Raw genomic sequence first — 24,348 nt, forward strand, 5'->3', positions numbered from 1 at the left:
ACTTTGTTCAAATCATTTTTTATTGTCCTCAAACGCTATTAATCAACCCATTTTTCGAGCTTAAAAGGTTTCACTGGCGCATAAAATTGGTAAATTCGGAAAATGATGATAGTTTTTAGACAATTTCAAAAAGGAATAGCAAAAATAATATATTGAAAATCATCAAACAGTCGTTAAAATTTGTGCTATTAAAATGATGAAAACCATTCAATTACAAATAGGAAGATTGCAATAGCGTTTTGTCACAACATACAGGATGTTCCATGGCCCTTGGAGCCAGAAAAACCTCAAAAATTGACAAACATTTCTAAACAAAAACTTAACGAAATTTGCACGTTTTATCAAAAATTTGATAAAATTCGTGATTTTAAAATGTTGAAGACCATTTTTTTCCAAGATATTATGCAACAACGTATTATCAAATAATAGATGAGGTTCTTTTGTCTCATGGTCTTGAAAATCTCATGAAAGGACAAATACTTTCAAAAAACTTTAAATTGCACATTTATCAAAAAAAAAATTGTAAACAACACTGTAGATTTAAAAATATTGAAAACAATCCATTGCCACTAGAATAGAGTCAAAAGAGTATTATTAAACCCTGGGGGAGTTTGCTTACCCCTTGGGCTGGAATAACTCAAAAATGACAAAACTATAATTGCAAAAATTATTACAGTTTTGAGTATTTTTTGTTTGCAGTACCAAAATTCATAGATCACAAATGACCATAAAAAGTATTTGTTTTTGCAAAAAAACTTGTATCAACATTTTCAATGTAAAATTAACGTGAATTCAAGACCAGTGGAACAAAGAACTAATGCGAAGTGATACAAAAAATGACAAAAAAAACTTGAAATATTTTACCACTTGGGGCTCTAAAACTTCTAAAAATAATTTTTATCCTTGAAGTACAACCTTCCCGGCAGCTGAACTACCCGAACGCTTCAAGCACTACTGAAGCCAGCTAATGGACTCTAATGATGGGCCTCTTATCCCCGTTGAGCTTTACCTGTTTATCCCGTTTTGTAAGCTCGAAGTCATAGAAAATAGTGTGAGAACATCTTAACAAAAAACAATGCATGGCGAGTCCTGAAAGGCAATGCAAAGAATTGATCAAAATTAGATTTAAAAATACCTGACCAGCAGATCAGGTAGACAATGCCAGCCATTAAAAAAACCAGTCTAAAATCTGAGAAACTGAAATCATCTGAAAAACTAAACAAAAAAGAAACATTGCAAAAACTTTTGAAGCCTTTAACTGAAAGCCGAAACTTATTAAATACACTTCCATACTTACGCAAAAACCTTGAAAGGGGTTTGTTGGGCAATTTTTAATACGCTACTTAAGAGGAACAATGAAAAAGGTTTTAACTATTCATCAGACTCAGAGTCTGGATTTGTTGGGTTTTTCTGATGCTGATTGGGCAGCGATTAGGAGAGTCGTTTGAAGCAATTAGCTGGGGTTGTAAATCCAAAACAATTGCAACAACATCAAATGCTGAAGCATAATCTAAGTTTGTTGCTGAAGCGAGTGAAAAGCCCTTCAACAAAGGATGGAAGCCTTAGGAATTTTCTCTGAATTGCCTCTGAAAATTTTTGTTGATAATCAGCCTTGCATTGCCCTAAGTCAGCTTTCTATGCACCATAGAGATACTAAACATTTTGCTGTAAAACTGCATTTTGCTTGAGAAATTATAGAAAGCAAGAAACTTGAACTGTCGCTCTTGACAACAGAAACCATGCAGACAAATCGCAGACAAATCGCTCGGAACAAAAAAGTACTCCCCTTTTTGAGCAATCCTCATTGGTGAAACCTGCCTCGAAAGGAGTGGTTTCAGCATGCCTCACAAAAGTTAAAAGTGAGAAGTAAGAAAGCCGATGCGTGAACTTTGAGCTAATTTCACAAATCCAGATCAGGCTTTGAAGCGTAATTTACACTATTTATATATGCTGATTTACTACATATTTTTGCCACCCACAATCAACAATCACTGAATTGAACCTTCAACTGCTTTGTATTTCTCTCTGCTCCTCTAACCTTTCCAATACTTTGACCTTACAAATTTTTGCTAGAGTTTCATCTTTATAATTGCTGAATTGGTGTGATTAGTATTGGCTAGTGATCACGTAGCAAAACTTAAGAAAAGAACCGTAAAGAATCTTTCAAAAAAGCGTGAATCAACATTAAAGGAAGCCACAATATTAATTTAAAGTCCTTTATTTCGTCATTATCCTTTGAATTATACTTAACATAAAAATTAGTTTGTCGTTAATAGGTTTCCAGAACGGTCTCAGAACAACAAGCAGAATGACTGGATTCAACATGGAGTAGAAAACCATAACTGGTGTTGTAATACTGAATTTGGAGAGATTGTCAACCCATTTCCAAACTCCCGTAAATTTGTCCAACAACTCCTTCTCTTCTAAAACCTCCCACACATAATAAGGCGTCCATAGAATAATCCAGAATATTGTGCTTAATAGGGACCAGGTTAGCTGTTTTTTAACCTGTACTCTGAAAATAAATAAACTTTGCAATTTTTCCAAAATGCAATTTTGAAAAGACTCGTTTTTCGGATATCACACACATGACAAAAACATTAAACATGGGAACTTAATCAAAGTTGCTGCTTTTGCTATGGTCGTAGAGACAATATAATTATTCCAACGAAATAGTCCTTTTAAAATCCAATGTATTCCGCTGAAATCACAAACTTTATTGTTATTAATAGTTAATCGCACATGCATTCCTTGACTCCTACCGATCAATCCATTCATTGTACATAGTTGTGAGTGATATTATTAGAAAGCTTGTAAAGGGTAGAATGACAATTGGTAACGATTTCTTTTAATTTTGTGAAATTTCCCACTTCCGTTGATTTGTTCGCATTATTCGGAAATTTGGTCAATTTTGCTGAAGAATTGATAAAATGGTTGATGATAGCCTCTTTGGTTTACTTTTAAAGATAAAAGACACTTGCTGAATCGTTTGCAATAATTCCTTTCGTGACAATTTCGACCAGTTTTTCTTTCTTAGCCCACTTTGTCTTCTTTTTTTAGCCCACGTTGTCAAAATAGACCAGTACTTGTGTTGGCGCCACTTCGAACAAGCAACAAGAGCCATTAGACAGCAAGAAACAACTTTTGAGACTGAAGAAAACTTAGAATTTGTCAATACTCAAAAATGGTCAAAACTGAAATATATTTTTACAAGTTAGGAAATTTTGTAAATCTCCCACCCCCCGGATTTTGAGAGGAGAATATCTGAACAGCTCGAGGTTATCGCAAACGGTTGGGGTAATCTCTAAGCCAATCATGGACCCAACGAACGTTATGGCATCGAACCAACAATTGTGGCTATTAGCCTTTATATGGTGGAAATTTGGCACTTTTGATATTTTGTCATTTATTGTTAAATTTCTTATGTTGTTTCTTTGTGTTACTTTAGATGAACATTAAAGGTCAATAACCTAAATTTAAGGTATTTAGCGCTACGTAATAACCATCCGTGCTCATGTCAACAAAAATCAACATTGCAGTAATTTGACATTTACTATGTAAACAATGACTTAAAAAACCTTACTTGATTAACCAATCACAAACAAGTAACAATTATGTGTTAAATGATATTTCGCTTAATACTTACTTTACTTCAATTGTTTGAATAGAACCATTAGAACCTGTTACAAAGAGCAGTTGGCTCTCCGATTAGACTATAAATTGAATCTTCAAGAATTTTTGACTTTTTGCTAAGTTTTGCTAGATCTTAAGATTTTCCGAAAATTAAATTGGTTGAGTTTTCTTGGGAAAAAGTTAGCAACATTACTAAAACTATATGAAGCCTTATAAACTTCAGCACGAGATTGAACATAGATTATCACTAAGGATTTTCACAACTTCAACCAAAATTATATATACAGATTGGCGAGATAAAATTTTGATCATTACAGCTTGAGAGTTTTTCAATGTGACCGTCTTTGAAAAATTATTTTTGAATTTTTTTTTGACAAATGATTGTAAAGAAAACTTTTCTTATTTTTTGAAGATATGTTTTCTATGCAATTTCATTTTTCAAGTTTGACCATTTGATTTGCCAATTCTGTTTATTAGCTCATGAAATGTATCTGCTCTCGCCATTTTAATTGGACGCTGATGTGCTAATTCTGTTAATTAGCCAAGGAAATGTATCTGCTGTCGCCATTTTAATAGGACGCTAAGGTGCGGCTCAATGGGTGCAATTTTTTGGAAATTGTTTTTGTGTGATGAGAAAGCCCGATGTGTTAAGCAAGTCTATTTCAAATTATTCATCGGCCAAAACCACAAAATTAGCGCAATCAATTTCCCAATTATGGCATTTTTCGAAAGTTTTAAGACGTCCATTTTTTCTCTTCAAACTTTATATTATTTCGTCGGGTTGTCATGTGGAGCATTTTAATTCACATTTTCACAATAGTTAATTGAGTGGTTAAAAATTTTTCGTTGAACTTGTACTTCCAGAATCTGACAATGCAGAACCTTTCGTGATTCCAAAGTTCGAATTCATTTTTTACAATTTCTTTCTCCTTTTGACTTGAAATCTTTGCTGCATAATTGTCTCCCAATAAACTATCATTTTACTCATTGTGTTTGCTAATGTTATCAACTATACTCGCGTTTGAGCCTGTTTGTGTCTCGTTGTCGGGAATACTTACTAATTTTTTTTAAAACTTGATTTGACTTTGTTCAGTTTTTTACAATCATTGCAAAATCGTTTTAAATGAAGCAGTGATTACATTTTTAACCACTCTGGCTCTTATTTGTTTGTGAATTGATGTACATTTTTACCACATTTTTTTTACCTGCATCGCGATTGCTGCAACTTTGAAATTGTTGTGTGTATGCTCTGCAAATCAGCAAAACTGGGTAGTGACTTCAACCTCATTAACGCCGGCAAAATTGTTTTAAAAAATTTTGTTGGAACTTGAGCAGTTCCAATTCCATGGTCACTATTATTGTTGGGCTCGTTCAGTATCTACCTTATAACGAATTGGTTCCCTCTCTATTTCGTAGTTCAACAAGTTTGTAATGCAATGAGGTCTTTAGGTGCTTTTCAAAGTTTTTGAAATTGCAGGTTCCGGTTAATTCATTTTAAGAAACATAGATTTAGTCTCCATTTTTGCTCTTTTTTCTGTTTTGTGAAAGGAAGAGTTACATATGGGTCATATGGTTTTTAAAAAATGCTTAGCTTCTCTTGCAATTCTTAGGTAAAATAATCAGTCATACTTCTGATCGCAGATATTTCAAGGTCTTTTTTTAAAAAAAATCAAATATCCAATGTGTTGCGAGCATTTGATTTGTTCGGAGCTCTAATTCTTATACAAAAATGTCCGTTGGTGTCTTTATTCGCTCCCAAAACTAATTCGCCCGGGAGCCTGACATCAGCAAGCTTGTCTACCAGAAGATAATCAGCGACGGAATTCTCTTTTGCCATAAAAGCAACATTTAAATGGATTCTCCAATTCTCCCTTTTTTTGGCGGCCCTGTTATAGTACAATTCTAAAAATGTTCAATGGATAATTTCTTGGTTTTTATTGATATATTTTTGATATTTTGACTTCGAATAGTTTTTCAATGCAACGCTGGTCCCTCGTGCAAAACGCTTTGATAAGTGTTCTGTTCCGCTCTCTGTTTTGCTTAGACTTCAAAAGGGTTATCACTGTCCGTATGTAAAGCCCAGCAGAGATAACAGCAGGAATAACAAAACAAACTGAAATACGGGCCCAAAAACTAAATCTCCGAATAAACTTAGAACGAATATTAACACATGCAGCCTTCGCATAGAAAGATTGACCATCCAATTTGTGATTGACCAGAAACACAGTACAGCAAACAACTATGAAAACAGAAGCCCCCAAATACATTAAAACTCTATTTCGTTTCCGAAGATATGTTTTTGCATCGAATGGATGACATGTCAAAATATAGCGCTCAATAGCCAGTATCATAACGCATATGCCAGTAGAGAACTCATTCAAACGGAATGCAAAGAATGCAACGACGCACGGTACTGATGGACCTCATCTGCTGATCCCTAACCCACTTTTTCCCGTCTTCAAAAAGAGGTTTATAAATGCACTTTTTAAAATCAATAATATGCTAACCAAGGTTTTGATTCCCTTCCCCTTTTTCATTTCAAAACCCGGGGGGGGGGGGGGGGTGGAGGGTTGAATGATGCAGAACTCAGAATGCGTCGAGTGCATGACACACAACTGCGGTACATTTATCTTCACACTTTTCCTTAGAATATTACGTTAGGAACTCTGCCTGACTTCGTTCCATCAGGGTACTCTCATAAGTTGATTTATCAAAGAAGGTTTCCGGACCCTCGTGCTGACCACTAGAAAAATGAGATCATCAATTGATTTATGTGACTCACTGCTGTCCCGGGTTGGCCTTTCTAGGGAAGCATATACATCACCCATATATGGTTCCAAACAGGCCATAGAAATGTTTCTTATTTTATCTTGCTATGGTTGCCAAGATTTCCATATATAATACTTAAATGGCATCCAAGAATCCGGTAGGCATATTTGTGCGTTCTTTCAGCACCCATACAAAGCTTATACAGCAGTCTCGGCTTTAACCGCTTTACGGGACTTATGGTATCTTGCTGCCATATATGGTTCTTACATGGTTCTAATGTGGTTTTTACATAGCTTTTACATGATCCAAACATTGTTCTCATATGATTTTTTTTCGAGGAGTTATCGAGGATTGAAGTTTTGTGTTAACACGGATGTTTGTTCACTTTTAGTGTCATGTTTCTTCAAATTAAAGTAATTTATTTAAAAAATAGTGCTTCAAATTTAAAGTTCACGCCGAAAAATGAATCAATTTTCTGTTCCTAATAGACTAAAGACGATAAACATTTCTTCTTCTTTTTTGCTTTTTTAAGTCAACTAGAGAAAAATCAATTTCATATAGAGGTTACGTTTATGAAAAACCTCCTTTACAGTCAAATGAATCCCGATGAAAAAAAAACAATCGTTTTCAAAGAATTGCTCATGTTTTTTTGGCTTCGACTCTGAGTTTTCGTAATTTTAAATGAAAATTTGAAATTCGTTTTGAAGTTTTGCTAATATTTTGCAATCCTATGGCATGGTCTCATTAACTAACAGTGCAAAATTTTCCTAATGAGCATTAACGAACGAATTTGGTGCTTTGAGTGGACAGCTAATGGCTGTTAAGACTTTAAAAATATTTTTTTCGGAATTTTTTTTGAATATTAATCAATCAAAAACTTTTACCGTGAATTGTTTGTCAGTCCCAGTTTTAAAAGGACCCGCTTGTTTTCTACTGCAACTAAAAATAATCTGGCTAGCGGATTAATCTTCTAACTATTGGTTATATGACTTCAACGGCACAAGATTTCAAAAAGGTTCTGAATGTTTTTGGAAATTTTTGTATTATTGGTTACTTTTGAAATCTTATCACATAAGCCAAAATTTGATAGCTCCCATTTGCTTAAAGAAGACGCTAAGTAGATCACAGATAAAGTTTTTAGAGTAAAATTTATTGTTCAATTGTCTTGGACACTTTCTTCTAGCACTTTTCTACTAAATTTTTGTTTTTGCCTCTTTGTTGTGTTGTTTTCATAGTCATAAGACCTATTGTGATGACATATTGTGACACGACTTACTTGCTTTGTACTGCACTGCAGGAATTAATCTGGTTAGCAGTCTTATCTTCTAACTGTAGGTTATATAATTTTGGATAATTTCGTATTATTGGTTGCTTTTGAACTCTTATCACAATATCCAAATTTTAGTGTAATCCCATTGATTTAGAGAAAACCTTCAGCAGATCACAGATAAATTTATAGAGAAAAATAATGGCTTAATTGGCTTCGACTTTTTCTTCTCTCATTTTTCAACTGAATTTTTGTTTTTGGCTGTTCTTGTTATTGTTTTCATAGTCATAAGACTTAATGTGATGTCTTAATGATTATTTATTCACGACAAACATCTTTTTGCGCCCATTTGGAATATATCTGAGCGTAGTAATTGACCTTCATTGAAAGCTTTTTAGTTTGAGGGCTGTTAAGACTTTAAAAATAATTACGAAAAACTTTTTTGAACAATAGCCAATCCTAATTTTTTTTCGGGAAAGGTTACTGAGTCTCAGTAATGACAAAAAAATTTTATTGCAGCAAAAATTAATCAAGTTAGCGGTTTTTCTTATATCCATTAGCTTTAAAACTTCAGGGCTACGAGGTTTTATATATTTTTTCAATTTTTCGGGTACCTTTTCTATTTTTGGATCCTTTTGAAATCTTGTCACATTATCCTATTACTGATAATTCCCATTGGTTTAAAAAAGACGTTCAACGGATCAAAGACGAATTTTCCAAAAAAAAGTTTATGATTTAAGTAGCTTTGATACTTTTTTCTGGTACTTTTCTACTGAATTTTTGGTTTTTGCCAGTCTTTGTTGTTGTTTCCATAGTCAATAACTTGTTGTAAGGTCTTATTGATAAGATACCAACAGCAAACAAACTTGTTGTCCCATCGAGGCACCATTTAGCGTATTTACTGGTTTCCGTTGAAAGAGAATGAATGTAATAGCGTTGAGTTTTCTCAAAAGTTTTGTGGTGCTAAATTCATTTTTTAATGCCTTCGACACTTTTCTCGATCAATTTGTTTTTACTGAATTTGCTGTTTTTGCCTGTTTTTGTTCTTTAGGTTACCATAAAGTGCTGAAAGGCCTCATAAGCTCGTAATTGAGGATTGCATGATAATTTTACCGGAAACAGTCAGTTTATAGCGAATAGTCTTAAAAATTATGATACACATTTTCAAATAGTTGTCAAACTTTTCAGTTTTTGTTGTTCTTTTCGTCAATTTGTAATTTATTTTCATCAATCAGAAATCTCATCCAGTTTCTTGTATTTAAAAAACACATATTCTGATAATATTTATCAGTGATGTTTTAATTGTTGGACAATATGCGTTTTTAAAAACGTTCATTGAGTGGTCAATTTTTATGTTTCTTTTTCTCTTTTTTCAGAACAATCGCAAAAAATCAGATCCCAATGGTTTTTAAATATGGCCCAGGTAATCTTATTCAATCTCTCAGTATAAATCCTTTAACTGAATTAGTAGAAACAACACTTGAATTAAAAATACAAAATTTTCAGATAATAGCTATTGATACTAATGGTAGCAATAGTTTGTGTTTTTGCAAATCGGTTGTATTTTTTTGATATTTTCTTGAGTTCGTTTTTATAGCTTATTCTAATCATAGACAGGTCCTTTTGGTTTTGTAATGACTTTTTAGTAGTTTATCAAGGATCTTTTAGTTAAAAGCTAATGATTTTAAGACTTTTGAAAATTCTTGGTTTAGAAAACCTTGATTTATTTTCGAATTTCGCCTCATTGTTCCCGCTCTTTGTCGACTTGTTACCTAGTCTCATTAAGAAAACTCTCCATCTGCTTGTTTATTTGAGAAAAAGTATATTTGTATAGTTGAGGTTTTTATCTGATTGAATTTTCAGTTGTTTACTAGGTGCTTTTGCATTTAAATATTGCGTTTTTGCCGTTAACTTTATTAGGTTTGCTCATTTTGTTTGTTTTTTTCTGCGTAGCATTTTCTTGGCAGATCTTGTGAGCGCTGTAATGAGGCATGGCTTTATGTAATTCAATTAGTAGTTTGGGTGTGAAACGATTTTTTTGAGCTCAAACTTCTATTTTTGTTATCTCTTTCTTTTTGTTGACAATTAAGTCATAAATGTAGATGAGCTCGGGTCGGAACATCATGTGCAAACACACATTAACGAGCCTCTTTTTTTGTTACATCGTTCAAACATCGTTCCGACATGTTTTTATGTGGCTCCTGTATGGTTTTTTCGTGATTGGTTTATGGTACAGTTTTTTTTCAAGTGTCTTTTTCAAGTTTTTCAAAGTGCAATGCAAGTTTGTTTTGAGAATTTTCCCAGCAATGTTGACTTTTTTGTGGTCAACTATATGGTTCTTAGGTTACCATAAACTTCATATATGACTTTGATATGACTGCCAAGAACAGTTTATGATTGTCAACCTGGGTTCCCACACCGAGGCTTCAGATCGACTTTTTTTAGTTACATTCACTGGAGAGCTCAACGATTAGTCTGAGGGACCTAAAAATTGCAGGATTGCCTGATCATAGGTAGACTTGAGCTCAGTTGAATCCAATTGGAGACGATTTTGAAAACAAGTAAGTTTGATTAGAGGACAAGTGAGTAGTATAAAAAAGTGACTAGAACCTCAACGGGGGGGGGGGGGGACGGACAATTACTGCAGCGTGGCAATCTACAACGGGGTGGGACATTTTGAGGTGGTCATCTACAACGGGGTGGGACAATTTGATTTCAAATTGTCCCACCCCGTTGTAGATGTCCACCTCAAAATGTCCCACCCCGTTGTAGATTGCCACGCTGCAGTAATTGTCCGTCCCCCCGCGTTTAGGTTCTAGTCACTTCCCACCCCCCGTTGTACCCCTGGTCAGCCCTCGATTTTTTTTTTCAAAATTTTTGTCTCTTTTAACTTTCGGCTGATTTTAACTTTGTTCAATTTGTTTGCAAGCTTGACCCAGTTTTTGTTATCACTAATTGTTTGCTGCGAGGTCTGTTTGTTTGTTTAGAACAGTGATATATATTAAGCACTGCTATTGCTAGCATTGCGATTACATGTTTATTGTGTGATAAAAGTATTCAGATGCAGTTTTTCATATTTGAGAATTTACCGCTAATGGGCGTCGACACTTGCAAATTTTTTTTTGAAAAATGGGGTTGAAAAAATTTTTTGCGTTTTTCCGGCTTTAATCAATGTGAAATTGTGTGAAACATGTTTTTTGAGTAAAAAAAGTTGTCGGAAAAATTTTTTTCAAAAAATGAAATTTTTACCCTATAGGGGGATCAGAACTTGTAAAAATTTTTGAAAAATGGGGTTGAAAATTTTTTTTGCGTTTTTTCGGGTTTAAATCAATGTGAAATTGTGTGAAATATATTTTTTGAGTAAAAAAAAGTTGTCGGAAAAAATTTTTTCAAAAAATGAAATTTTTACCCTATAGAGGGGTCAGAACTTGTAAAAATTTTTGAAAAATGGGGTTGAAAAAATTTTTTGCGTTTTTCCGGCTTTAATCAATGTGAAATTGTGTGAAGCACATTTTTCGAGTAAAGAAAGTTGTCGGAAAAAATTTTTTCAAAAAATGAAATTTTCACCCTTTAGAGGGGTCAGAACTTGTAAAAATTTTTGAAAAATGGGGTTGAAAATTTTTTTTGCGTTTTTCCGGCTTTAATCAATGTGAAATTGTGTGAAACATGTTTTTTGAGTAAAAAAACTTGTCGGAAAAAATTTTTTCAAAAAATGAATTTTTTACCCTATAGTGGGGGTCAGAACTAGTAAAAATTTTTGAAAAATGGGGTTGAAATTTTTTTTTTTGCGTTTTTTCGGGTTCAATCAATGTGAAATTGTGTGAAACACATTTTTTGAGTAAAGAAAGTTGCCGAAAAAATTTTTTTCAAAAATTGAATTTTTTACCCTTTAGGGGGCTCAGAACTTGTAAAAATTTTTGAAAAATGGGTTTGAAATTTTTTTTTCGGGTTTAATCAGTGTGAAATTTAAGATTTCCGTATTGAAAACAGCGGAGTTCAAAAGATTTCCGTGATGAAAATCGAGGAATTCTTAAGATTTCCGTGTTGAAAACACGAAGTTCTTAATTTTAAGATTTCGTGTTGAAAATCGCTTACATACATACATACATACATACATACATACATACATACATACATACATACATACATACATACATACATACATACATACATACATACTAAAGCTGACAAAAGGCAGTCTTTCGTAAATTCAATTCATCGAGATCTATATATATATATATATATATATATATATATATATATATAGTCAGTCTATAGTCAACTGTATATCGAAACGTCAAGGCAATAAGCATCGTTTACTTGGAGGCAAATCTAGCTTGATCTTTTTTTAGCAGGTCTTAGTCTAGGTCACCGATTTAAACTAATCTGTTCAAAAAACCGAATTTGTTAGGCTAAGCGATCAGTTTTGAGCCATTTTGGAAGTTATTCTTAGTGAGAAATCGGCCTTTGTATTTCTCAGAAATAATACGTATGTTGCATTTAGAACGGAAAATCTAAGCGAAAGTTTTGATATAATACGCACAAAAATTCTCTATCTAGTGATATAATTTATTCAATTCAATTTACTCGGTAACATCTTCCGGCCCGGAAGAAAATGTTGGGAGGATTGGTACAAGCTTAACGAGTGGGCGGACGAGCGATCCGGATGACGTGCGTCAGACAGCAGAGCGGGCGACGCTGTCGGAGCCGTACCGAAGTTCTTCAATCCGAGCAGTTGGATAGTAACCCCTAGGGTTGCTTTCTTCAACGATCCAAACTAAATCACCGACCTTGAGGTGCTGCTTGGCAGGCGTCTGCCACTTAGACCTACGGTTCATTGCAGGTACATACTCCTTGAGCCAACGTGCTCAAATTGCATTGGCGTATGACTGTGCACGGGCGTACCGCTTACGATGATCAAACTCGTCGACGCCAACGTTGGACGGAATTCTGGTTGCTTGGTTACCGAGTAGAAAATGATTAGGTGTTATTGCGCCTAGGTCGGACGGGTCGGCGCTTACGGGCGTTAAGGGACGTGAGTTTAGTGCGTATTCGACCAGACAAAAAGTAGTGTTCAACAGCTCATCTGTGAGGCGACGCGTACCGAGGATAGTGTACAGTACTCTTTTAAAACTACGAACTAACCTCTCCCAGATGCCACCTTGGTGTGGCGCACTGGGTGGATTGAACCTCCACTCAATGCCCTCTTGTGCAAGTTCGGCAGCGATGTTAAGCGTATTCCATTTTTCCACACATTCACGGAGCTCTTTCTCCGCTCCAATTAAGTTCGTACCATTATCCGACCAAATCATAGCAGGAGTACCCCGACGGGAGACGAACCGCTCCACTCCCATTACACAGGAACTAGTGTCCAAGGACGGGACAACTTCAACATGGACAGCACGAGTAGTGAGACAAGTGAAAAGGAATCCCCACCTCTTCTCGGTAGTCCGACGAACTGTGACGTAGAATGGGCCGAAGTAATCAACCCCGGTGTTGGTAAAGGGAGGAGACTGGTATGCGAGTCTCTCCTTTGGGAGGTCTGCCATGATAGGTTGAATGGTTGCTGCACGGAACTTTCTACACAAGACGCAGTTTGATTTGATGGAACGCAGTGTGGAACGTAGTTTTAGGATGGCATAACGTTCTTGTACCTTTGACCTTAAGTAGTCGATGCCCTGATGATGGTTCTTCAAATGAGTATGCCGCAGAAACAGTTTAACAAAAATATGACGCGCTTCCAGCACGATAGGATGCCTAGTGTCAAAGTCAATTTCCACTAGCCGTCGGAGTCGACCAGAGGAACGGATGAGACCCTGAGGTCCAATAAACGGAGTAAACTGAGCTATGCGGCTGCTCTTCTTAACGGATTTGTTGTCAAGAAGATCCTTTCTTTCAGTATTAAAGGACTCTCCTTGAACCAAGTACTGTAGATGACGCTCGGCTTCGTCAAGCTCAACAGGGTCGGCTATGCTGCCGTCTACGGTACGGTAACTTTCATGAGATGGTAAAAGACGGAGCACATATGCGGTGACACGAAATAGTTTTTGATAAGAACTGAACTTATCAAACGGGATCAGATTAATGCTTTGTTCCTTAGGGGGCTTGGTTACGAATGCGGCTAAAGATGAGATGGAGTCATCATCTTGCTCCTTGGTTACAGCGCCGAGCTTGATGTTATCAACGACGTCAGTATTTGGCGGAAAAGGGAATTGCTTAGTTCTCAAGAAGTCAGGACCCCTCACCCAGCTACTTGATTGCAAAACTTCAGCGGACATACCACGCGTGCCAGCATCTGCCGGATTTTCACAAGTGGCGACGTGGTTCCATTGGTCAACGCTGGTGTTCTCCAGGATTTCACTAACCCGATTTGCAATGAAGATGGGGTGTTTGTTTGTTGTGTTTATCCACTGCAAGACGATTGTACTATCTGTCCACATAAAGACTATGTCCACAGTAACCAATAATGCTCGACAGATTTCCCTTTTTAAACGGGCAGCGAGGAGAGTGGCTTGTAATTCCAACTTAGGAACTGTCATTACCTTCATAGGTGCAACACGGGCCTTGCCCAAGACAAACGCCAGCTCTGTTATAATCTCCCCGGAGGGGCAAGTTACTTGAGCCCTAAGAAAACCTACTGCACTGAATACGTCTTGCGAGCTATCACCAAACATGTGGAGTTCAAGATGTTGGAATGGTCCTGAAAAGTAACTTCTCGGTATAGTGATCTCAGCTAACCGCGGCAGTTCAATACACCAGGCAAGGAATCTGTCAACTGTGTCCTTAGGTAACTCGTCATCCCAACTTTGTCCATTGACACGCCAAATGTCTTTCAAGATTAACCGAGCACCAACAGTGAAAGGTGCGACAAGACCAATTGGGTCGTAGACCTTTGACACAAGACTTAAGACCAAGCGCTGTGTTAAACTTTTCGTGATGGTGCTGTTAGTGCCCCTACTCACAACAAGAGTATCGTTGTTGTGATCCCACTTAAGCCCAAGCACGTGCATTGATTCCTCCTTTGATGAAACGATGACCTTCGGTTCAGTGGATTGAGCAGACCCATCAATTCGGTCAGCCAGATCTGGTACATTGCTTACAAACTTAGTAAACTTGAACCCACCTAGATGGAGAAGATGTACCAATTCCTTCGACTTAATGAGGGCCCTCTCGGGGGATTCCACTGAGTCCAAGTAATCGTCCATGTAGAAGTTCTCAAGGACGGCTTTCGCAGCTTCTGGGTACTCCTTAGCATTATCGCGTGCCGTGCGCTGAAGTGCGTAGTTGGCGCAGGTGGGCGAATCTTTTGCCCCAAAGATGTGGCGCGTATACTGGTGTACCACAACATTTGATGTGGGGTCCTCCCGCCACAAAAAGCGCAATGATGGTTGATCACATGGTAACACTCCAACTTGGAGGAACATTCCCTCGATGTCGGCGGATACGGCAAATGGGTGTTGTCTGAACCGTAGGAGTACATAGAATAGGTTTTGCAGTAAGTCAGGTCCGGTGAGTAATGACTTATTAAGAGATGCGCCATGGAATTTAGCTGCTCCGTTTAGTACCCTACGGACCTTGCCCGGTTTGTTCGGGTTAACAACCGGATGGTGTGGTAGGTACCACTCTCGTTCCGAGCGACTTTCCACCTTATGAGCATCATTGACCCTTACTACGTAGCCTTTGTCTAAGTCCTCTTTGATGGTACTCGAGTACTTTCCCCTAAATGTCTGATCTTTCGTGAGCCGCTTTTCCAAAGACTTTAATTGAACAAGCGCTGAGAAATAATTGTTGGGCAGTTCGATGTTATCTTCAGCCCATAGCATTCCTACATCGTACCTTTTTCCATTATGCACGGTGGTGTTTTCAAGAATTTCATGCGCACGCGCATCCGAGGCGGATCGTGGGTCTACTTGCTTAAGTGCGCCGTACGACTCCATGTCGTACCAAGATTTTACCTGACTAGCGAGTTCAAAATCCTGCTCCATATTAGCTTTGAAACAAGTTGAGACTAAACCTGAAGACGACGGTAGAGGGCCGCTTAGAACCCAACCTATGAGCAAGCGAACAGCGAAGGGCGAGGACTTCTCGTCAGCAGCGAAGTACTCTAACGGGCGGATGGCATGATACACATCCTGTCCAAGTATCATCTCGATGTTTCCATAGCAATATGTAACTGGGTCTAGAACTGCTAGGTGCGGGTATGTTTCCTGAAGTAATTTAATGTTAATGACGGCGCCTACATTCAAATTTTCCTTTACGTAAGGGCTGACTTTAAATGGTTCAAATGCTTGGTTGTCGCGTGGTGTTACAATTAGTTCAACTAACTTAGTGTCTACAACCTCCTCGGTATTTATACCCTTGACTGTTAGTTTCAATGCTGTACCGTGCAAACCAAGTCTGTTTGCAAGATCATTGGACACCCAAGAGTTACTGCAAGCGGTGTCGCACAAAACTAAAGCCGTGGTATCTTTACCAGAAGAGCTCTTCAACTGTAATTCAGTCACCTGAAGGAGGCCTTTCACATTACTCACAGATGACAAAGTAGTGGTCTTACTCGATGATTGGACACTAGAAAGTTTATTTGGTTTGCACCAGCAATAGAATTACTATTGTTGTTGTTTGAAGAAAAATTTTGATGGATAAACCATCTCAGCTCCATGAAGAAGTGTATTATGGGAGCTGTTACATCCGTTTTTCCTGCATTTCCTGGGATTTGGGCATTGCCTAAACATATGCTTTTCTCTCAAACATGAGAAACACAGTTTTGCTTCCGCCACTACCCTTGCTCGCTGAGTGGGAGACTTTTCTTTAAATACCCTACACTCCCAGATGCGATGATTACCTTTACACACAATGCAGCGAGGGGTTGCAGGCGTTGCCGATGTCGAGCAGCAGCAATGAACTCATCAGTTTTCTTTGTTACAGTCTCTAACCATTTTTCAAGGTTCTCACAGGCAGCATCTTGATTTTCAGTCTTTTGTGCCAGATCAAAGAGCTCTTCATTCTTATCAACTACTCTAGTAAAAGCATCTTTGCACTTCACAATCAGACGTTCGACCTTAACTTTCCTGTCTTGCTTATCAACAGCATTGTTAACTTCACCATAGATGTTATTAAGTTCAGCCTCTAATTTTGCCCTCGCACTATAAAGTTTGTTGAATTTGTCCTGCAAAGTTGTCATGATCTTAAGAAAAACAGGAACCACAAGTTTAATTTGGTACTAATATATAGTACACACACATGCAATAGCACAACACAAATGGGTTATACCGAACCCTAGTGTGACGGTTTGGCTAGCAAACCACCAAAGAGCAAAGATGTTCGTCGAGTACAATAGTACCCGGCGAAAGAAAGAGAGAACGGTGCGCAGGAAGCGCCAAAAGGGGCAGAACGGGAGACGGGACGGACGGGAAGAGACGCCGAACGAGTAACGCACGACGCAACGGGAAACCGGACGGACAAACGGGAGCGTCGGGCGAAAAGCGCGCGACGAAGCGGGAAAATGGCACGGGCGGGGCGGAAACGTCGGGCGGATGGCGCGCGACGAAACGGGAAAACGGCACGGAAGGGGCGGAAACGTCGGGCGAATGGCGCGCGACGAAACGGGAAAACTGGCACGGGCGGGGCGGAAACCACAAGCGAGGAGGCGGGAAGATCAATGCTAACAGACCACAGCAACAAACTCAACCAAACAAGCTAGCCGTAACTCCAGAATAAACTTAAGTCACACCCTAGAAGGAAGGAGAGGAGCTACTGCCAGGTAAACTAGCACAAAACATTATGGGGGCTTTATCAACGGCATCAAAACATCAAACATGAAACAATTTACGGCAACAGTGTAGTATAACCAAAAGTCGAAAAGGTCAGGAACTTTACTAGCCGTAACTCCAGAACAAACTTAAGTCACACCCTAGCAAACCACCCTACGCAGACAACAAAAATGCATACTACAAAAATTAATAAAGCTACAACAAATTGCTAGCAAATCAGTGTGGTGAAAGTCACGTAACAAACCAGCCGTAACTCCAGAATGAACTTAAGTCACACCCTAGCAAGGAATGAGACTACACAACAAACCAGCATACTAGCAGAGAGAAATTTTACTACAGCAGAAACTCAACATACTACATCATACAACAGATAAACGGGGGATAGAAGGAAACAAAAAGACAAGGAAACAAAAGGACGGAAGCGGAAAATGAAACCAGATAACCTGCGGAAAACGGACGGTAGTGAAAAACTCGAAGAATGGGGAGAGCGAAACGTTTAGTAAAGCGCTATCGGGAGAACTAACCACAAACTAACCCGTAACTCGTGAGTTAACTAAGTCACACCGCCAGTCAGCGGGTAGACTCCCACAACAGCGCAAGACTAAGTGACATTCAGGTTACCAAAGGCTTGTGCGAGTTCCGCCTCCTCGAACGCATGACGGGTGCGAAGCGTTTTACGACGGCGCTTTGAAAGTTTCTTCGGTCGGGAGCGTGTTATCAAGGACCGGAGGTTGTTCTTATGAGCTAAGACTATAGTGAGTGTTTTCAGCTCAAGCGCAGGCCTTTGGTGTAATGCTCTGTACTCTTCAAGTAAACTAAGATCTTTCTGTTTACGTTTAGACACAATGTCTTTCACTAAATGGATGGTAACTAGAGTACTACGCTTGAGCTGATTGTAAATATCAGGTGTTCCCTCTCTGGGGCAATACACTATAGCTTCTATGCGCTCCTGATATTTTTCAAGCACTTCAATAAGCTGCGAAGGTGTTAAAGGCTTATTGTTGTTACTGCGATGACGGGACAATGAATTGTTCACCACATCATGCCATATAACTAGCCTCTTTTTATCACGGAAGAAGTGACTCAATTGAAATTGCGCGGTTTTTCGGACTTTCAAAGCGTTAGGATTAAAACTCAGACCCGGTAATGCGTAAATTCTTTTTTTATAATGGTCTTGTAACGCTTGAGGCAAGGTTTTTATGGCGTGATGCAGTGAACTTGCAGCTAATATAAAAACCATATAATGTTTTTTACAACATAATTGACTTGAGCTTTGCTCAAACTCCGAACCTTGATGTTAAAGGCACGATTTTCACGAGTTACCAAGAATAAGCGCTTATTTGAGAGAAAAAAATCAGTTCCCTGATTCTTTTTTCAAAATTTGAAAATTTTGACCAAACTCTAAATTCTACCCTTTTTTATACTACTGTTCGATCCGCCATCTATCAACGCTTTATATAATTTTTTTTTGCAAAATTATATCAAGTTTGGTCAATTTTTTCAAACTTTTTTTTTGCTTCGCCAGATATAAGGTGTATACAGCGTTTTTGCAATTCAGAGATACCAATACGTACTACTGCTAATTGTTCAAATATCGGCCAATTTTTTCAAATTTGATGAATTTTTTGTTTTGACAATTAAAAAATATGAGTTAGGTTATCGGTGGCGAGGGATTTTTGATAGTACCAGAATAAAGAAAACGAAACCAAGATGGGGGTTACTAGATTTGCCGGTATAAAAATTTAGAGCATCAAATGAAAATTAAGTTGAAGTTTGGGTACGTCTTACAAGTTTTATGTAACTTCTCTCAGTTGAAGGAACTGGCACATCTCTCGTACTTTCGGCCCAACTCAATCATCTGTTGACCTCTATTTTACGGGATGCACTTTTTGTGAGATGTTTCCGGCTCATTCAAATTCATCTGGCGCTCCAATCAGTTGACCTTTTTTCACTGATACAGCTAGGAACGACATCTGAGCCCCGGTTAACTATAACAGCCTGGAATAAAGCAGGAAGGTAATGCAAAAGAGGGGTCCCCTTAATGCTAGTAAATAACCACTGATTGTCTCAATTTAATGGATATGGTTAAAGATCAAACTGGTGCCCTAACTCAGACCAGTTTGCCGTTAATCGATGAAACATCTCAAATGGACTTCAGTCTGTTCAAATGAAATCGGTTGACGTGAATTCCTCGCTTGTTATCACCGTCAATTGCGTATGTGTCTGACTGCTTGCGTGAAATTGAATCTGTCTACGTTAATTGAGTTAGAGATAAATAAGTCCAACTGTAAAAGATAACGGATACGTTTAATCAAGGGCGCTCAAGCAACCCTCGTCTAATCAGGAATTAGAATAAAATTGCGCAGTCGCAACTTCTATCAGCCAACAAGAGGAGAAACTGCGGGAAGCTAAATAATGTTTTCCGTAGATTGAGAACGGCACCAGAATAAAGCTGACAAAAGGCAGTCTTTCGTAAGTTCAATTCATCGAGATCTATATATATATAAATATATATATATATATATATATATATATATATATATATAGTCAGTCTATAGTCAACTGTATATCGAAACGTCAAGGCAATAAGCATCGTTTACTTGGAGGCAAATCTAGCTTGATCTTTTTTAGCAGGTCTTAGTCTAGGTCACCGATTTAAACTAATCTGTTCAAAAAACCGAATTTGTTAGGCTAAGCGATCAGTTTTGAGCCATTTTGGAAGTTATTCTTAGTGAGAAATCAGCCTTTGTATTTCTCAGAAATAATACGTATGTTGCATTTGGAACGGAAAATCTAAGCGAAAGTTTTGATATAATACGCACAAAAATTCTCTATCTAGTGATATAATTTATTCAATTCAATTTACTCGGTAACACACACATACATACATACATACATACATACATACATACATACATACACAATGATAGAAAAAACCAGAGTTGTACAAGAGAAACCAGTTTTCACCTAAGTATGTACACAATTTCTTATGTCCATAAATGCATACATAAATTGGTGAAAACAACAGTAAAACAACTAACCTGTTAGTAGATGTATAAAATCATTAATGATATATTAATTGGAGAGTCATCGGATCATGCCCAAACATGTTCAAGGTCACAACACTTTCCAAAATAAATTGACCAATAGGAGTGCTTGATTTATGATTCAGGTTGACAACCAATCAGAATTGAAAGATTCATAAACAAAAACTCTAAACGCTCACGTTCAGTAAACAGTAAATAATGAACACAATAGGAACAAAAGACATCAAGCTCATTCATGAGAAAGTTTTATCACTGAGAGGTGACATAAATTATACACACATATCTTATCGACAATTATATTTCGTAGCTGCTTGTTCTTTGTTAGATCCAGAAGTTGACGGAGAAATAGCACTTAAATTTAGAACCTATGGTGGTTTCATTGGAATTGATAATTCAAGACTAGATCCTTTATTGAAACGGAGCAAAGTGCTACGACTTCATGCTGCATTGCATGACGCCGCTGGATTTATAAAAGATTGCCGAAACAAAGGCCCTGGATATGTTTACGCTTTCCGTTACTCACCAAAAAATTTTTCATTCACAATTGTTTCGTGAATTGGAATGCTAGAAAATTTTGGCAGCAAAACCACAAATATAATTGTCCTCGATCTCGAAGGTTTCAAACTCAAGTCACTTGGATTCATTATAAAAGAACTCCCGCACACGATTTACCCGCACACGATAGACAAACTGTTATTTGGCTGCTTTACCCGCTGATTTACCCGCACACGATAGACAAACTGTTATTTGGCTGACCAATAACCTACACGGTCTTGATTGGGACGAAGGTGATAAACCTTACTGTGATTTGAAAACAATCTGTCTGAGTTTCAGTTTCCGATTCACACGGAAAAACTTTTTTGCCAAAGGCATTGAAAAGTGTGAGCTCCTCAGTAAGCTTTTACAAAAAACTGTTTATAACCTGGAGTATCTAAATTGTCCCCGAATCTCAGAGATAATATCAGAAGAACAAGTTCCCTCCTGTTATCTTCATTCAAACTTTCGTTTAACAAACGATCAATTATTAAATCACTGCGCGGAACGTAAAGCAAGAATATTCTCACAGTGGACACAAAGTGATGTACAGAGAAGACACATCAACTTTAACAACTTATCTGTCAGACTACTTGAAGATATTCACTTGCTTGACTCCACTTGACGATCAGCCGATTGTAATATTCAACAGAGTTCAGGATCCCTCTCCACCAATACAGAATAATTTTTCAAGTAATCAACAGAACCGAGCTAACTATCTCAACAATAAACCAAACACAGCACAACAACCGCGTTACAACTCGCTTTATAGCGCAGCAGCAAAACGTTATCTTGCATCCATTACTCTTTCTCCCGACGAACTAGACAGCTTTAGGGCTTTCCTGCCCGTGATAGATAATTTCTATCACTTCCAACTGTACGTAAAAAATAAACAGAGAGCTCGAGAACAACGGAATCAGTTCAATAATGGCTATGAACAAAACAAACCAGAAGCCTATGCAGTCCCCCAAAGAGCAGCGAATCCCACGTTGGAAGCAATGGGCGGACAAAAAACATCCTCAGTTTAGATTGAATAAAACACCACCAGAACGTTAGCTATCACTTATTGAGATGCCGAATGAGTTGCGATTATATGTCTTGGAGCACCCCGAAGTTGAAAAAGTCTTCAGTCAACCATCGTTCGAGGAAAATGACTCATCAACCGTTTGTTATAAACTAGAGATAAAAAGTCATATTAAAGGTTTCAATTTGTTTGAGTTCTGGTACATGAAACAGTTGCCCAGAGAATAATTCAAAAATTTAACATTTTGTATCATTCTTGTTTCAATTCACGTTTCAATTAATTATTTTTCTCCAATGAATCAAAGAGACGAGGCTGACGCCGGTATCAGTAATTTAGTCTTTGATGTAAACAACAAGGAGAGGCCCCCATGGCGTTGTTGTTCAAATTCAACAGTGCCAAGGTCCGAAGTAATATTTTTTGTTCAAGTTAGTATCAATGTGTTAATGATCATTCTTTGCTTTTCTATGCTCTTTCTATTATCAGAAAGCTGTGAAGAGAAATCAATCTGGATTGCTCTCTTATCGAGTTTAGTTGGTTACATTTTACCTAATCCCAAACTATGAACAAAATTATTCGTACACATGACAGGGTATTCATGTCAATTGTAGGACCAAGTGGTTGTGGTAAAACAGAACTCTTGTTTCGAATGCTAAAAGGTTCGACCTTTTATCCACGTTTTGAGAAAATTTATTATTTTTACAAAGAGTTCCAGCCACTTTTCAAAGATATGCAACAAGTTATACCAGGGATTGAGTTTCTAAAATACTCAGGCTTTGATATAACAAAAAATCTATCGCATTGTCTGCTTATCTATGATGATTCATGTGAAAAAATCTTCAACGATAAAGAATTTGTAAAAATAGCTACCTCAGGACGTCATCGCGAATTACATGTTATATACGTCAAGCATAATTTGTTCCATCAAAGCAAATGGTCCAGAACCATTGATCTGAATACAACACACATAATATTATTCAAGTCGCTTCGTGACATTCAACAAATTGAATATCTTGGAAAACAGTTGAATTGTCTCCAACTGATAAAAGAAGCATACAAACTCGCAACTGCGGACCCCTTTGGACATTTTATTATTGATCTCGATCCCAAAACCAGTCAGGGTTTACGATTTGCGTCACATATTATTGGACCCAATCCTTCAATTTTTTACATTCCTTCGGAGGAAGCCGTTGTTACACCAATTACGAATGAAAAAGAAACATTTGCTTATGCTCAAGCAATGGGCAAATAGCACAAACAAGAACTCCAACATTGAATCCGAGTTACTTAAAGACGGCGACTTCTTTTGGTTTCTTAGTGACTGTGTGATGAACGTACTCTCTGGAGTTGTTACAGTCAATAAAAAAGAACTACAAAAATTTGAAAAAACTCTGCGTCAACTTTCAAACAGGAAAGTAGGGAAAACTGAACAGTTAAAAATAATTCAATCTCCCTCGGGCAACAATCTCATTCAACTCATAGCATTACCCTGCATTGAATATATAGAACAAAACGCATACTGAAGAGTTTGTGTTAATACCTAAACAGATGTATACAAGAGAACAACCTCATGTCTCTCAATTACTCAGCAACAAAAATATTCACAATCCAGCCAAGCAGATATCGCTTCTCCAGAGAAACAAGTCACCATCAGCTCCTTCTGCCTCGCAACAGGATACAGAACAACAAACTGACGCTTCAGTGGATGATAGAAGTACAATAAACGAGTCTATGGCGAAATCATTTCCGACAGACAACACATCGACTATCAAAAAAGGAGTGCTGAATGATATTAGAATCTTGAAGGGGATAAAGTTTGAAAGAGCGAATACAATACTGGACATAATAGAGGAATCAGATTCTGTGTCCTTGGACTTATCAAAGAGATTGCTTATTAATGGTACAAATACAGAAGTTCTTGCTGCTACATTTCTTTACAATTTACAGCAAACCACTTGCAAACTATCTTTCGAACAATTCAGTGTATTAACGCATCTCGATATTGGGTCGCATTTGACTTGCAACACATACGCCAAAAAGTTTCTAAATTTATCATCTGAAGAGAGATTGCAATTTTTGGAATATGAGTCGGACAAAGATGTTGCTTCAAAATCCCAGCGAAAGAAAACAAAAGCTTCTGACAGAGACCAGAGAAACTTTGAAGAGGCAGAAAAAGAAATCAAACCAACCAGCCCCTGGGAGGATTACTTCCTATCAAGTTAAACAGTTAGACAAATTGCACACTAAAGGCAGTGCTGCATTTGGTAGCATTGCTAACTTGAAGGAGGCTAGCGGTTTCACCAGAGG

General features: G+C 37.5%; 1 protein-coding gene across 1 annotated transcript in view; it reads left to right on the forward strand.

The window, feature by feature from the left end:
• The first annotated feature begins 1,268 nt into the window (after positions 1-1,268).
• LOC142338622 (phagosome assembly factor 1-like) overlaps positions 1,269-24,348 on the forward strand; it is a 151,613-nt gene continuing 128,533 nt past the window's right edge. The window contains exon 1 of the mRNA XM_075388459.1: positions 1,269-1,281. The gene's annotated coding sequence lies outside the window, so the exon portion shown is untranslated. The remainder of the gene's footprint in view (positions 1,282-24,348) is intronic.

Source organism: Convolutriloba macropyga, chromosome 4, assembly GCF_964194025.1.
Source record: "Convolutriloba macropyga chromosome 4, txConMacr16.3, whole genome shotgun sequence".
NCBI lineage: Eukaryota > Metazoa > Xenacoelomorpha > Acoela > Convolutidae > Convolutriloba > Convolutriloba macropyga.